Genomic DNA, 16,601 nt, shown 5'->3' with positions numbered 1-16,601 from the left:
GAGCTCTGCTTTCCTCCACTGCCCTATCCTACGTTTTCTATTTCTATGGCAATGACTATGGTCTTCCTTTGCTCATTAGCATCACTACTAGTGATTCCCATTAGTTTTATTTTTTTTTAATTTATTTTTTTTTAACGTTTATTTATTTTTGAAACAGAGAGAGACAGAGCATGAACAGGGGAGGGGCAGAGAGAGAGGGAGACACAGAATCTGAAACAGGCTCCAGGCTCTGAGCAGTCAGCACAGAGCCCGACGTGGGGCTTGAACTCACGGACTGTGAGATCATGACCTGAGCCGAAGTCGGACGCTTAACCGACCGAGCCACCCAGGCGCCCCTCCCATTAGTTTTAAACCTGTTTCTTGCTCCTCCCTGGCTCCCTTCCCTGTCTACTTATTATGAACACCCAAAGGACAAGGATTATGCCAGTGTAAGTTTTAAATCCTTAGCGTCAGCAATGACTGGCACACACTAGGAGCTTGAATAAATGGTGGAATAATTGAGTTGCATGTCTGGTTTTGGCCCTGCTATGAAAGAGCTTTTTTGGCAATGAGGTAAATACTGTCCACTCAATATATATTATGGGTAAAATACAGGGAGTGATGCTTGAAAGCAGAAATGAATTAGAGAATTGGATAAAAAGAGTCTGCGTAAGAGGAAGGCTAATTAACAACTAGTTAATTGATAAGGTGGAGGCAATAGCTGCCCTTGACAATGGGAGTGCCTGACCAGGCAGCCAACAGTCCAAGTGGCCCATGGAGCTGACTCCCGGAGCAAGATGGTCCCAAGTTTTCTTCCTTAACTTTCTCCACAAGAACACAGCCACTGCAGTATCCATGAGAAAAACCGTCCCCAAAGAATTTTGTTTTGGAGGAAAAACATAAAGAAATGTGAGCTCCACACAGCTGCCCTGGCCCTAGTGCTTTGCTTTATATTAATAGAAAACCTGACTATAAAAATAAATAATGTCTATCTTCTCTGATTTAAAAAGTAATTTATGTTTTAGAAATTTTGAGAATACAGGGGTGCCTGGGTGGCTCAGTCAGTCAAGCATCTGACTTGGCTCAGGGCATAAGCTCATGGTTTGTGAGTTCGAGCCCCACATTGGGATCTCTGCTGTCAGCAATCAGCTGTCCGTCCCCTCTCTCTCTGCCTCCCATCACCCACCTCATGCTTTTTTTCTCTCAAAAATAAACATTAAAAAAATAAGTTTTGAAAATACAAAAAGTATCCTGGAGGACATAAGTCACATATAATATTAATACCCAGAAATGATCTGCATTTACGTGTTGAATTATTTCGTTCTTTTCAATACATTTCTCTCCACCCCCCCACCACCTTTTCTTAGTGATATTTTGTGGGTTTTTACCCTTTACGTATTCTGTGTCCTACTTTTAAAAACTAACCTGGGGCACCTAGGTGGCGCAGTCGGTTAAGCGTCCGGCTTCAGCCAGGTCACGATCTCGCGGTCCGTGAGTTCGAGCCCCGCGTCGGGCTCTGGGCTGATGGCTCAGAGCCTGGAGCCTGTTTCCGATTCTGTGTCTCCCTCTCTCTCTGACCCTCCCCCGTTCATGCTCTGTCTCTCTCTGTCCCAAAAAAAATAAATAAACGTTGAAAAAAAAATTAAAAAAAAAAAAAAAAAAACTAACCTGTCCTAAACATTTTGTGTCATTTTCCAGTCTTCAAAACCATGATAATTAAAACCATTCTTCCAGTCTTCAAAACCATTGTAATTTAAAAATATACAATAATAATAATTATTGATAAGTAAACCCAAGGTTCAGAATTGCATATAATGAGAAAGACAAATTTTTGCCTTTCCAAATGTACTTCCCAAAGGAAACACTGCTAAAAGCTTGAGACTTTTGGGGGGTGGGGAGACACATAGTAATTTAAAATTTGAAGCAAATAAACTAATGGGCTTATATCATTCTTTCACTTACTCTTAAAAAGGATTTAGAATTTTGTGGTCACTTCTTTTTTACTAAAAATAGTGAAAACATGATTTTTCATAGCTGCTCAATATTCTATTATTGAACACTCACCTTGTTTGGCATTTTTGAGTATTCCACAGAGTGCTTGAGATAAACACCCTATATATACTTTTTTGTTTATAGAATGTAAGGGTATTTTTAATGACTCCTGCATGCTAAGTGAGTCAGTATCAAGGATTCACTCTCCAAATAGGGCTCTTGACTTTGGTGTTATCTTACTCCGGACTTCACCCCTCACTCTGGCCAGTCTCTCAAGCCCCTTTGGGTGCACCCTGCAGTGTAGCTGAGAAACAGGGTCCCCTGGTTATGACTCGGGTGATATTGTCCCAGAGGAAGGAGAAGTGTGAGGGAGTCAGAGGGGGTAGAGATGTCCTGGAGAGAGAGGGGGCTCCTATCGCACCCCTCTGACACCCAGAGTGAGGGGGGAGAGTTGGGGAGTCCTGCCTTCCTCTTCACTCCTGAGTGGAAAATTCTGTCTCCTTCCCTGCTCCTGATCCATACTAGAAAAATAGCTTTGGGAGACTACACACCCGATATTATCAGGATGATTAAAGGTGGAAGATGATGTTATCGGCCCTCCAGGAATGGTCAGGTCAACTGCTAGTGTGGGGGAGCGGTGGAGTTTACTGAGAAGACACTAGAGATAGTGGGTGGCAGGACAGAAGTCTTTTAGAATGGGAACTCACAGCCTTTTATCACACAAGAGCAGGAATATGTGCAGTTTCACATGACAGGAATATGTGCTTCTTAGTCAAAGGCTGGAGGAGGCTCATGGTTCACTGGGAAGGAGCAGGAAATCATATTCTCTCAAGATGGTCAGGGATAAGGAAGGAAATTTGGGTCCTGGAAAAGCACAGCTGATGTGTGATTTTTCTAGTCCTGGGACATAATTCAAGGGTCTTGGCAGTCATTTCTCATTTACTCAGCTTTTCTTGCTCTGCAATCATCCCTATCATAAACCACTCCCTGAGACAGTGCAATGGGAAAAAGAATCAGGCTAGAAGAAGAGGCCGTGAAGGTGTGAAGTCTTCTCCTTTAGACACAGAGCTAGGAGTTTTTTGCTGGCAGTTGCCCAGGATGGGAACTCTCCAAAGTCTCATGGGATGTGTGCCTGGTGGTCACGAGTCTCTAGCCCTTTGAGCTAGACCTATGTACCTGAAGCAGGTAGAATAGGGAAATGCTGGGCAATTGCCCGAGGAACAAAAAACAGGGAACTGAGTCTGACACCTAACATAGTTTGTGGCCATTAGGCAACCTTGCAATACACCTGCAGTTTTTCAGTGTCACGAGAATCCTAATGTTGCTAAAGCCCAAGGCATGCACAGGCACAAGACCCATGTAGTTTGCAAGTGACCGTGAATGACCCCTCCACTGGGGACACTACAGGGACAATAGCACATTCAGAGTATATTTGGTGTATATGCCAGAAAAATCAGACTGCACCTACACATAGTAGCTAACATAGAACATGTGCAATGATACACAGTGTTCTTGGAAATCCCCCCCACTATTCCCAGAACTCCAGGTGAATGTTCTGTATACATAAGAATCAGAGTTCCACATCCACCAGATCCACAAGACTCAGATCTTTTCTCTGAGTGTGCCCAAACTTTCTCTTCTCTACCATGTACTTTTGCTTTGCAGTAAAACTTCTTTTGTTATACTTGAATCTTTTTCTCGCAAAGTCAAGAACCTGACACCAGCGTGGTTGAGGTCTCTGTCGCCAAGAGCTCCCCCAGTATCCCGTATCAGACCAGTCAGGATTCAATCAGAGAAGCAGAACCACCAGGGGAATATATGTCTAGGTATATCTATATATCTGTATCTCCTTACCAATAAATAGTGGGGACTGTCCTGTTCTACACAGTCAAGTATATGTAATACATTATATATACATATAAACTTTGTGAAGTATGAGTAAGGGCAAATTGGAGCCCTTGAGCATGAGCATGAACTGAAACCCCTGTCAGTTCTCATTGCCTCTGTCCTTGGTGTTATGGGCATCCCGCAAAAGCTCAGGCTCTTCATCTGGGAGTGAAACACACACCAGGCCCAGGAGTTGCTGAAGTTGAAGAAGGATTTAGGGGAAGTTAGAGCAGTTGCAGGCCTGAGCACTCCCTCACACCAATGAGATGAGCCAGCAGATAAGTGAGAACATGTGTGAGCTACAAAGCACCTGCCGCTTTTCTTTCTTTGCCAGCACCCACCCCAGTCTCCCTCAAGAATAGCTGTTGTGGCTCATCCTGACCAGAAACATACAGGAAAGGGAATTCCAGCAAATGTAGCTCAGCCTAACTCATGTTGACACATTGCAAAGTTACCACAGTCCCCTTCTTGACCATTTGGTACTCATACACACTCCTGAAACCATACTTAATCTCCAAATAAAGACAATGAAGCCAAGTTCCCTTGTAACACAACTAACCTATGGGCAAACAGAAATACTCTTTCTCTTAAAGAGGACATAAAGTTCTTTTTTTTTTTTTTTTTGGCTCTGGATAATGTTCATTCTTCCCCTAGGAGATCCATACTCCCTCTTGTATATCTTCTACTTTAAATACTCACAAATAAAGTTAATATCTATGAATACAGCTGATGTAGGATGATAAGGGGAAGACAGGAAGGAACATATTCAGTCAGTAAGCATATGAACATTCATACTGACATAAGGACTATTCATAAATATTACAGTTTTTATGCAACTAGTCACAGAGTTGTAGCTGGTTTTTATAACTATTTTCTTCTACTGCTCATTCCATATTTTTGCCTTCAACAAGCACCTCATCTTATTGAGCTTCCTTGCTTGGTGGTGGGTTACCCAAACTTTCATTGCTGAAGGGTCTGGGCCATTAGTAGTCCTACCTGAATATAATCTCAAAGCATGGGAATACTAAGAAGTGGCTCAGAGGATCATCTGTAATCCATATATATTCCTCTTGACTGTTCTTGTGTAGTAGCAACCCAATTTTCCCTTGATAGGCAGGATCAATGATTCCAGCCTAGAAAGTAACTCCCCCCTCCCCACATTTTCTGGCCTGTTGATTAACTTGAACAGGAGCTTAAAATCGCCAGATGGCAGTCCAGTTCAATGGAGTCATTGTTGTGCTGCTAGTGGAAGCATTGCTCCCTTTAGAACTAAGACCTCTAGCCCAGCAGAATCTAAAGTCAAGGGGACAGACAGCAAAAGTTTTCTAGTGGATCACTAAGGGTCATGGTAAGTGGTACCACTTCCATTTGATTCCCAAACCTGTGAATCCTGGCTATGGAGAAATAGCATCACATGCTGATTCGGAGCACTTTCTGTCTCCTAGAGGACACTGTGCCACCCCTTCAATATTTTGCCACCTACCCAGAGCTGTAACTGAGTCTTCAAAAGGCCATTTCATCATCTTGACCAGGTGGTATATCCTTATAGACTAAATTATAAGATAGGACTAGAGAGTTTCTAGAGCTCTGAGGTAGAACAGTGAAGATGAATTGCTGGCATTGTTCTGATAGTCTTATTAATAGAGAAAAGAGTTTTGACCAATAGCTGCATATGCCAGGTCCCATGAGGTGTGTTGGTTTCCTTCAACCAACAAAACCACATCAAAAGAGTGGCTACAATAGAAGTCACCACCTTATTATGTTTAAGACAGCCATTCCCCAGCTGTTTTCCTTATAGGCAAACTATTACAGGCTAGTTATACAAAGTTATAGAAAAATGTGTACATCTCTCAAGTTCTTAATGGTGACACTAATCTCTTCTGTCTCTCCATAAATGTGGTGTTGCTTTTGGTTTACTATCTTCCTAGGTATAGAGGGCTAGTGGCTCCCACTTGGCCTATCCTACCATATTAGCCCCCCTCTGCAGACTAAGGAACCAATGTGGGGATTCTGCTGTGTATGTACATTATAACGATGTACCCCAGAACTGGAGAAATAACAGGATAGTTTCAGGGACCCCCTGGGCCCACTATGAAATGGACCTGAACCAAAGGCCACTAGACATTTGACCTTCATAAACCCCTACTCTGGCAGGTAGACTACAGTGACACTGCAGACTTTCAGGAATTAGTGCCATTCAGACTGTGTGTCCCACTAATACCTGGTAAGTCTTATTGTTTCTCCTTCCTTAATGCATAGCCACCCTGGTAAATAGTCACAGATCCTTTTGGAGAAAGCAGGGAGGGAGGTAAACAACATAAACAGTGTAGTAGACCTTTTCTTTAAGGGCCCACAGACTCTGTGTTGGTAAACTGGCTCAAGCCTGGGAATTGATTGAGAGGCTGTAGACTCTATAGACTGTATAGTTTGGTGACTTAAACCAGATTTCTGTTCACTAGACGTAGAGCTTTTCTGCCTATACAGTTAAAATAAGACTTTAATAGACTCCCTATTTTAGTATTAAGGACAGCATGATCAACCAGTCAATACCAAAGAGCTTGTGAGCCAGACTATTTTGATTACTGTGTTGACTCTTCTGTCACTTGGCCCCACAGAATCCTATAATCCCCAATGCATTTAGGAATCACAATTCACCTTTAATATCTGACCTACAGAGAACAGCAGCCACCAACTCTTTTAAGGATGCTGGGGGAGAAGGTCCCTTCATGATTATTACAGACTTAGCGAAGAGTGTGTCCTCTGGGTCCTTCCAGAATGGATGAGGAGGTCTTATGCGATTAATCCATTCTAGCATTCTAATCTCCTTGGGCCCTTGAATACCTTCCTGTACAGTACACCAAGGATATTATAGCATTTCATCATTTATTGGAGACCACCTTTGGATGCATATTTCTGTTAACCAACCAAGCAAAATGTTAATACCTATTCCCATATTCCCATCTCCTTGAGCTAAATCATCAGATATCGATTCTCTGCTCATTGAGCCTGTATTAGAGTTCTCAAGAGAACCAATGAGATGTGTGTGTGTGTGCGTGTGCATGCATGCACACACACACACACACACACACACACACACACACAAAGTTATTATAAGGAACTGGCTCATGCAGTTATGAAGGTTAGCCAGTCCCCAAGATCTGTAAGGTGAATTGGCAAGTTGGAGACCCAGGAGAAGTGATGGTTTTGTCCCAGTCTGAAGGTGGGCAGGCTTGATACCCAGAAGAATTGAGGTGTCATTTCAAGTATGAAGACAGGAAAAGGTTGATATTTTCACTTGAGGGCTCTCCGGGAGGAGAACTCTCCCCCACTGAGGGTAAGCTTAGCTCTTCTGATCTATTCATTCCTTCAACTGATTAGAGGAGGTACACTTACATTAGGAAGGGAGGTCTGATTTACTCAGTCTACAGACTTAAACGATAATCTTATCCAGAAACATCATCACAGGATAATTTTTGACCAAGTATCTTGGCACCTTGTGGCCCAGTCAAGTTGACCCATAAAATTAACCATTAGAGAGCCCTTACCAGTAAATTTTGCCTGGTTCAAGTTTACATTTCTTCCAGCTGAACTAAGGCAGGAGTGGAGAAGGAGTGGAGGAGGAATTTAGGAGAGAGAATCAACATAATTTAATGACCTCATTGGTCAACATTTATATCATGACATACATTCTACTGGGTCCCAAGGAGATTAGTAAGGCACCTCTCCAAACTAACAAGGCAGCTCATTTTTCTCTTAATTAGTTTATCTTTGCATCATTAACTTTCAGTATTGAGGTGAATTGATGACAGAATTGGGAAAGGATGCTATTGTCACTTGGATTCTATTCCTATTTCTTCCTTTTTTGTGAGAAACGTAACTTGGATTCCAATTTCTTCCTCTTTGAATGGGGTATGGCTTCATGGAAGTTGCAAGGATTAGAGACACTGTAAAGAGCTTGGTATATAGCAGGCATTTAGTAAATACTTAGTATCTATTCTTATCATTAGACCTAACCATGAGAGAAAAATTTCTTCTCATCCTTTTACATAAATACTCTTAAGTATTTGCTTTACCTTGTTAATTTGTCCCTATATATCCTGAAACTTGTATAATTAGTAAATTATATCTTTAATACCTATATACAATTCCTTATGATAACTACATGAAGGATTTGAAATCATAGAGCAAACCAGAATGTACTCTTCCCAGAGTATTAAGACATATACATGATTGGTTTATTTTATTCAGCACTAAACAAGTCATGAGTAATATTAGGTATAATCGTTATTATCCAGGGATGAAATTAATTGATACTCTGCCTTCCTTCACCTAAATGTCTTCCCAGCCCTAACAGTCTGCATGTATATCAATATTTTCAGTCCTATCATGGGATCTCACATAAATGCCTGGTCATGTTCCAGGTATACATTTGTTTTATGTAATAAGCAATATCAATCAAATAGAACCTGGATTAGGAAGACATAGACATCTAATTTGTAATTCAGTGACTGGTCAGGATGGAATCTGAGTTATAGCAGCACTATCAACAATAGCCAAACTATGGAAAGAGCCCAAATGTCCATTGACTGATGAATGGATAAAGAAGATGTGGTATGTATGCATGTATGTGTACACACACACACACACACACACACACAGACACACACACTGGAATATTACTCAGCAGTCAAAAAGAATGAAATCTTGCCATTTGTGGCAATGGGGATGGAAGTAGAGTATATTATGCTAAGTGAAATAAGTCAATCAGAGAAAGACAAATACATGATTTCACTCATATACGGAATTTAAGAAACAAAACAGATGAACACAGGGGAAGGGAAGGAAAAATAAAATAAGATGAAAACAGGGAGGGAGGCAAACCATAAGAGACTCTTAAATATAGAAAAGCAGCTGAGGGTTGCTGGAGGGAAGGTTGGTGGCGGGATGGGCTAAATGGGTGATGTGCATTTGTTGAGATGCGCACTGGGTGTTATATGTAAATGATGAAGCACTAAATTCTACTCCTAAAACCAATACTACACTAAATGTTAACTAACTTGAATAGAAAGAAAGAAAGAAAGAAAGAAAGAAAGAAAGAAAGAAAGAAAGAAAGAGAAAGAAAGAGAAAGAAAGAAAGAAAGAAAGAAAGAAAGAAAGAAAGAAAGAAAGAAAGAAAGAAAGGCAGGCTGGATTCCAGATGTCTCAATCTGAGGCATCTCTCTGAGTAGGAGAGATAATAAGAAGACCAAGTAATAATAATAATCCTTAACCTTGTCTGCTAACTCCTTAAATTCTAACTTTTATCTTTGCCAGGCTTTCTAATGGGGGCCCTGAAACACCCCTGGTTTTACAAAATGGGACTCCTGCTGCCCACCTCTCTTTCAGGTAAGTTTGCTTCCATTTTGTAAGAACTCAAGAGTCAGGTGACAGATGGTTGGTTTCTCTGGTGCCTAAGTCTTATGTGCTCCCTGAATACCCAGCTTGCATTCAGCTCTGTGTCTCCTTTCAGTGAGCTCAGCCTCTCTTGAGTCGAAGCCAACTGAATTTTGCGAAAATGCACTTAGGGCTACTCACATTTAAATTTCCAACTTTTTTTCTCTTTGGTATTTTGTTTCTATTTTTTGTGCTCCTTTTTTGTATTTTGTGTAGCTTTGTAAGCCATCTGCCATCCTTTCTGGAATGAGATGGCATATAAATATGTACATATATGCATACATAAAATGTATACTGATATTTGAGAAAGACGTATCAAATACAAATGCATCGGTCTAGGTCATTGGTATTCAAGACAGTGAGGGGAAAAGGAGGGGGAGAGGTGGGGAAAGGGAGCTGTGTTTTTCAAAATATATATGCCAGTGTTCTTTCTGATCTTTCCCTACCCCTACTTTCAGGGACCCAGGCAATATTAGAATCACAGTGTTTGGGGGCAGGGGAGGAAGATTTACATTTTGAAAAATTCTCCCAGATGATTCTGATTTATCTCTCTGTCTCCCGGTCCTCCACCCATAGCTCAGTACCACATACCCAGGTTTTCTCAGCTTTCTTCCTGCCTTTGGTCAGAAAGCAGCCCACTTCACCACATTAGCTCATCTCTCCATGGAAATGCCATCCCGAAGTTATGATGTAGCGTTATGCCCTTGGCTTTTAGAGAAGGATAATATAAGAAACAGACAGTTGAAGGGCACTTCTAAATCTTTTGCAAAGCTTTAGATGAAACCATTGTCCATTATGTGACCAAATGTCACCCAAATAAAGATTTATCTTCATAATTCCTTACAGTACTCAGTGCTAGAGAAAAATTCACCTCTCCAGGAAAACTTGAATTCTGGCTGTCAATAGATGAGGAGAATTGCAGGGCTCATGATTCTGTCATTTCCCACCCCCCTCCCCCACATTATTTTCTAGAGGATTCTATTAAATCCAACAAATACTGGATGCTAGGTACCAGGTTACATACTATATTATAAATATCGGTAGGGACAGTTATGGGCTCTGGAACTCTTACAGTCTATGAGATGCAGAAAGAATATGTATTTCATTATACTTATGCTTTCCTCAGATTTTTCTTGTAATGCTCCCTTTCTCCTCAGTAGTTTCTACAAAGCCATGTTCTTTAAATTGTTAAATGCCTTATATTCATATTTTTTTTTTGGTGGAAGACAGAATTTTGGAGTGGTTTTCTGTTTTGTTTTTGGCTATTTGCTACCCTATATTTTCTTCTCCCTTTTTCTTCCCCGTCCTTTATTTTTAATTGCCTGACACCATCTTTTCAGAGCAAGGTCTCTTTCTAAGAGTCTCATGTGCAATGTAACTCCTCTTCCATGGCCACAGCTGATTGGACTGGAGGTGCACTTGATCCACACTTGACCCAAGCTGGACTAATCAGGTTTTCCTACTGGGAGTTAGGTGGTCTTGGAAGTTACTATTACCTATTTGAGGTGGCTATAGTGGAATTCATGGTAATGAAAAAGTGAGATGGGAATGATGATCTTCAGAAGGAAGAGATTGAACTAAACACCCAGAGAAAAGTTGAAATGAAAGATCACATAGAATAATAAAAAAAAAAAAGTATGAGTATAAGAGGGTGAGAAAACCATATGGAGGCATATGAAAGTTCTCTCTTGATTATTTCTATTTTCTCCATGAAATAACAGGCAAGGTCTTCAGCTTAGAGTAGGAATGGGAAGAGGGTGGGCAAGTTGAGAAGAGAAAAGAAGGTGTGAATTACTCACCATTGAGTGGGAGTGAGCTGACTAAGGAATGTGGTAGGAGTGACAAATGGCACTATAGGCTCACTGGAGTGACTAAACAGAGACAAGTCATCCTAGTTTTATGCCTTTTCTCTGACCACTTTCAGCTCTGCGGGTATGGAGCAGGCAGAAAGTTGGATTTAACCAGGACTGAGTTTTCTGCCAGGTGAGTATGACGGAAGAAGAATGGAGCAAATGAGTTGATTATATCTGTGAAGGAATGTTTATGATAATAGAGCATGAAATCTAATGAAGGAAGTTGGGGTACAACTGGACAGTCAAATGATGGCAGGGTTAGAGGTCTCAATGTGGTCTAAAAATCAGTACAATTGCAGTACAGAGGGAAGAAGCTTGAGAGACTGTGTTTGGAGAATGGGATATTCAAAATACAGATTATGGAAGGGTTCAGTAAATGGTAATGACAAGAATAACGTGAGGGTAAGTAGAGGCTGGGTGGGCAAAGCAGGTGGAGATGAGATCGAGAAATTGAGAAGTAAAGGTCCTGGAGTTATCATCTGTAGCAAAATCACCAAGTTGTGTAGGGGCAGTAAGAGGGAGAGAAAGGGAAATGAAGAGGAGTAACCCAAAGACCTTTAAATGACTCCAATAAGGAGGAGCAATAGATGCTGTAGTATGGGGCATAAGTTTCAAAGAAGTTGTGTGTGTATGTGTATGTGTGTGTTTATACAGGAAAAATGAAAGTCTGAAAATGGCAGTGAGGAGTAAGGACATTTTCTGCTCTCAGGCTTAGTGGTATGAGTGGGGTGAGATAAATCTATGACTTGAGAGGACTATGGGGGTGAGGGAAGGGGTCCTCAGGAAGAGCATACCTTCACCAGAATAAGGAGAAGGAAACATTCAGTGCTTAAGAGTTGAGAGAATTTGCTGATGGTGTACTGTAAGTTTCAGAGGGAACAGTAAGAGAGTTTGAAGGAATAGGAAATTGGGTTTGATTAGGGGATATTTTGAACTTTATGAGGATGAGAGGCCAGGTGGAGAAGAGAGACCTGAGATTGTGGACATCTTATGACAATCTAGGGCAACAGGAATGTAGGGCCATATGGAGGTGGCACTGATGATCTTCTGATAGGAGACAGACAATCCATTGTAAGTGTCACCTCTTTTTTGAAAGTAGGTTGTTGTCAGATGGTAGCAGTAAGGCAGGGAATATTGGGGAAGGGGTGCTTTGTGGTGTTCCTGATAGTGGAGCCATGGTGTGGTAGGATAGGGATGTGGGACACAGGCATAAGCACGTGACTCAAGTTCAATTGATCACAGACTCAAGATCCATCAGAGATCGTCTTTAACACTGGGACCAATAGTCCAGGTATTAGTTATCACTTTCCACATTCCTTATAGACCCACAATCTCTTATCCCTTATTTTGAAATCCTCAATTTCTGAAAACCAACAGGTTTTTACATTATGCATTTAGTAGCAAAGGCTGACCTAACAAGAGGATCCATATAAACATCATTTATCCTAGAAGTGTGAATATTCATACATTCTATCATAGAACAGTTAATGAGTTTGATTATGGAATGTGGCTTCACACCCCACTGGGGGTGATATATAATACATGGTATGTACTCTATACATAATGTTTCTAAAATCAGGGAAGTTCTAAAACTCATCTGACTCTAAAGGTCTTGGATAAGGGTTTTTGGATTTATATACCCAGCCAAGTGTGTAAAAGCCTTTCCTTAGCCACCCTAAGGAGGGGAAGCTTCATGGGTCTTGGACCCACCTGGTTGCCATGGGGACTCCTAGGACCCGAGAGACCTATGGACTTGAGCTGCTTATTCTCCATTCTCCTACTTCTTGTCTCCCTTCCATATACAGGTCATAACAGGGTGGGAAAAGAAGTAAAAATAAACACTTTAAAAGAAGATATAAACCTGTCTTTCGTCTCTATTGCTAACTAGCTTTGGCATACAATCATCTGCTCTGAGAGAAAGCTAAAGAATCTTACTCTGAGTGTTGTAGAGACTCCAGGACTCCTGATGGCCACAGTTCCTGACATTAGAGAAAGCTGTCTTTAGAAAGTGAAGGTGGGGGCGCCTGGGTGGCGCAGTCGGTTAAGCGTCCGACTTCAGCCAGGTCACGATCTCGCGGTCCGTGAGTTCGAGCCCCGCGTCAGGCTTTGGGCTGATGGCTCAGAGCCTGGAGCCTGTTTCCGATTCTGTGTCTCCCTCTCTCTGCCCCTCCCCCGTTCATGCTCTGTCTCTCTCTGTCCCAAAAATAAATAAACATTGAAAAAAAAAAAAAAAAAAAAAAAGTAAAAAAAAAAAAAAAAAAAAAAAAAAAAAGAAAGTGAAGGTGAAGCCAACATTTGGAGACATCACGGTGAGAGGTGGAACTAGAAAGCAGGTCCAGACTATGCTCCAGTCCTCGCATCCATTATTTCTGGAGCTGGTTCCACCTTCACATGGTTTCATTATGTGAGCCCATAAATCCCCATCTCCTGCCTAAGCTGGTTTGAGTGTCCTGTTCATAATGAAGCAGCAGGGATTCCCTCCCAGGCAGACAGTATGTAAAGGGATCCCTGGACCTGGGGATGTTGGACATCTTAAAAGATAGGTAACTCTTTTTACCACGGAGAAGTCTCAGCCAACAGCAAAATCTCCACATCTGGGATGGGCTTCTCCTGTGGGGAGAACAGGGGTAGCTGAGTCGTAGAGGAACATGGTCTGAAATAAATTCCAAGTCAAGGGCTCAGGATCATGAGGCAAACACAGACATCTGAGTGCTTTCCTCAGCCATGCAGAGTCTAAAGTGCTGGACCCAGAAGCCCAGGCAGAACCCTGGGATGAGCATCACATCCAGTAGACTCTGGTGCATGTAAATAAGGAGATAGTCTAAGAGGCAGAATCTGGGTTGAAGCCCAGACTCAAACAGCTTGTCCTATGTAGTAGTTGTCATTTGAAAGATGCTAGGAAGAGAGGGTGGATATAGTATCATTCATAGATAGAAAAGATGGATAAGCAGATGAGAGAGAAGAGGTTCAAAGGGGAGTGAAAAAGGTAGAGTCTGGAAAAATTTCTGAGGTGCAGAGGAGAAAGGTGTTGCTGTATTTTTATAGATTACCTGTGACTTAGATTGTGGGTATAGAGAAAGCTGCTAAAGGTAGACGTTCACTGGAGACAACAGAAGCACAATCATCAGAACTGGGACACAGGATCAGGGCTGGATAGGACTCAGGATGAACCAGACTGTTGATGTGATAACTGTTGTATTCATAGCCCCAGTAAGCCATGTCTGTCAGTATTTACACTTGTATATTCCCTCCCATATTGACTCTCGGCTCAGCCAGATAACTTGCTTTGGCCAATGAGATATTGGGCAATGTGATAAACTAGAGGTCTGTTAAACACTTGCACACTGGAACTATGCTCTTTGAACTCTGAGATCACCATGCTGTGAGGAAGCTCAAGTTAACCATATGAGCTCTCAACATGGAGGACAACCAAGAAACTCAGCCAAGAACCAAACTCTAGGTCCCGGATATATAGCCCTGATTGAACAGTCTTATCCAATTGTCCAAAGAAACAGTTATCATGGAATAGAAATGAATCTTCTCCACTGGGTCCAACCAAATTCCTGACTCATAGCATTGTGAGCAAATAAAATAATAGTTTCTTTTTTAAAAAATGTTTTTATTATTTACTTTTGAGAGAGAGACAGAGCATGAGCAGGGGAGGGGCAGAGAGAGAGGGAGACACAGAATTGGAAGCAGCTCCAGACTCTGAGCTGTCATCACAGAGCCTGATGTGCGGCTCAAACCCTCGAACCTGGAGATTATGACCTGAGCCGAAGTCGGACACCTAACCGACTGAACCACCCAGGCACCCCAATAACAGTTTCTTTAAGCCGTTTGTTATGCAACAATGGTTAACTGCCTGTTATCCTGTTAAGCAGGGGCAGTTTGTTATGCAACAATGGATAACTGAAACACGTGGCCTCCTACTTACAAGGTTCCCATCTCAGTCAGAATTGGCCCTTGAGCCACTGGCCTATGAAGCATGAAGGTGATCCTGCAGGGAGGCATCTAGGGTTTCTTGATCCCAACAAAGGGCTGCAAGGTAGAGACCTTTTCCTTTCAGCGCTGTTACTGTCCAGATGCCTTGACCAGCTATAACCATCTAGCTACTAGTCTATTGATGACGGCAGCACAAGAGGAATGTGTGAGTAAGAAGTTGCAGAGATACAGAGCTGAACTCTGATACATTGCTCCTGGTCCCCTCCCTGCCTCTGGTCTTCATATTACGTGATCTAATAACTTGTGGTATAAGCTTCTTAGTAAGTTCAGTTACTTGGCAGCAGCAAGTGTCCTAATGACATAGCCTTGTGTTTTGTTGTTTTTGATTTATGGAAGTAAAATTCACACAATGATGTGGGTTTTTACTGCAACCTAGAAATTCTGTAAGTAAAAATGTTTGCAAACCACTTCACTTCTTCAATGGGGAGGCTCTATCCTCATGTCCACAACTTATCCCAGCCTGGTACCCTCAGTAACAATTTCTGAAATGCCTGCCAATAGGATGCAGCAAGGAGCCAGGCTGGTAATTTCAGAGCATCGCAGCCATGCAGAATTATTATGAGTTATGTGTGCTCGTCTTGAACAAAGACAGATCTTTGATTCCAATTGTTAGCTTGTGACCAAGTTGGCAATACCCATTTATCCTTGTTCCCATGTGCCTTTGAGGAGACACCAGACAGAGATACTTCTCTTGTCCCTTCTAGCTCAATGCTAACGCATCTGCTAACTTTTCCCTCTGGTATCCAAAACTTAAAAAGATAATAAAAGACACACAGATCAAGATGTTGAATATGTTGACTACCTATATCTTCTAAATATCATATTCTGTTTTTTCTTGACATAACAAACATGCAAATTAGCCCTGTGCAAAAACAGAAGCACAGCCTTATAGCACCATTTCTGACATGTTCTGTGACATGGAAGATTCCTTAATACATTCCTTAATTTTTCCCCCAACATATTCTCTACTTGAATAGCAAACAACTCTAAGGTGGTGTTATAGAGGTTGGTTTTTATCCTTAATTATCTTAGTGGTATCTACAATAAGCCACTGTACTGAGGTCACTAAGTTCTAAGTAGATCAGAGGGAGAGGGTGACCATCCCTGCCACTGGCAGACAGCTCAGAGCTTGCTCTTATTGCTCACTCTGTGGTGTCTTCCCAAAGGGAGAACACCAGGGCTGTGTTATTTGGAGAGAGCTGAGCCCTATGAATGCAGAGGAACAGAAATGATCAATGGAACATCCTCATCACTCATCACTGGGAAAACCCAGGGAGGGAAAATGCGCCCTATTTTCTCTCACTGCCCTTAAAGGAACACAACCCTACTGCTCCATCTCTCTTCTTAGCCCGTGCTGGAGCAAAGAGTCTGGGGACATGCACAGTTTGAAACAACCTCATTAAGTCAGGATGGCAAATGTAATGCATTTACCCTCCTTCCTCCTTGGAGATATTG

At 41.8% G+C, this 16,601-nt stretch overlaps 1 long non-coding RNA gene across 2 annotated transcripts in view; it reads left to right on the top strand.

The window, feature by feature from the left end:
- The first annotated feature begins 11,186 nt into the window (after positions 1-11,186).
- LOC123598844 overlaps positions 11,187-16,601 on the top strand; it is a 233,583-nt gene continuing 228,168 nt past the window's right edge. For both annotated transcript variants that reach the window (XR_006712823.1, XR_006712820.1), the window contains exon 1: positions 11,187-11,274. This is a non-coding gene — a long non-coding RNA (uncharacterized LOC123598844). The remainder of the gene's footprint in view (positions 11,275-16,601) is intronic.

This window comes from Leopardus geoffroyi, chromosome C1 (genome assembly GCF_018350155.1).
Source record: "Leopardus geoffroyi isolate Oge1 chromosome C1, O.geoffroyi_Oge1_pat1.0, whole genome shotgun sequence".
In the NCBI taxonomy this organism is placed as follows: domain Eukaryota; kingdom Metazoa; phylum Chordata; class Mammalia; order Carnivora; family Felidae; genus Leopardus; species Leopardus geoffroyi.
This window is presented reverse-complemented; position numbering and strand designations above follow the sequence as displayed.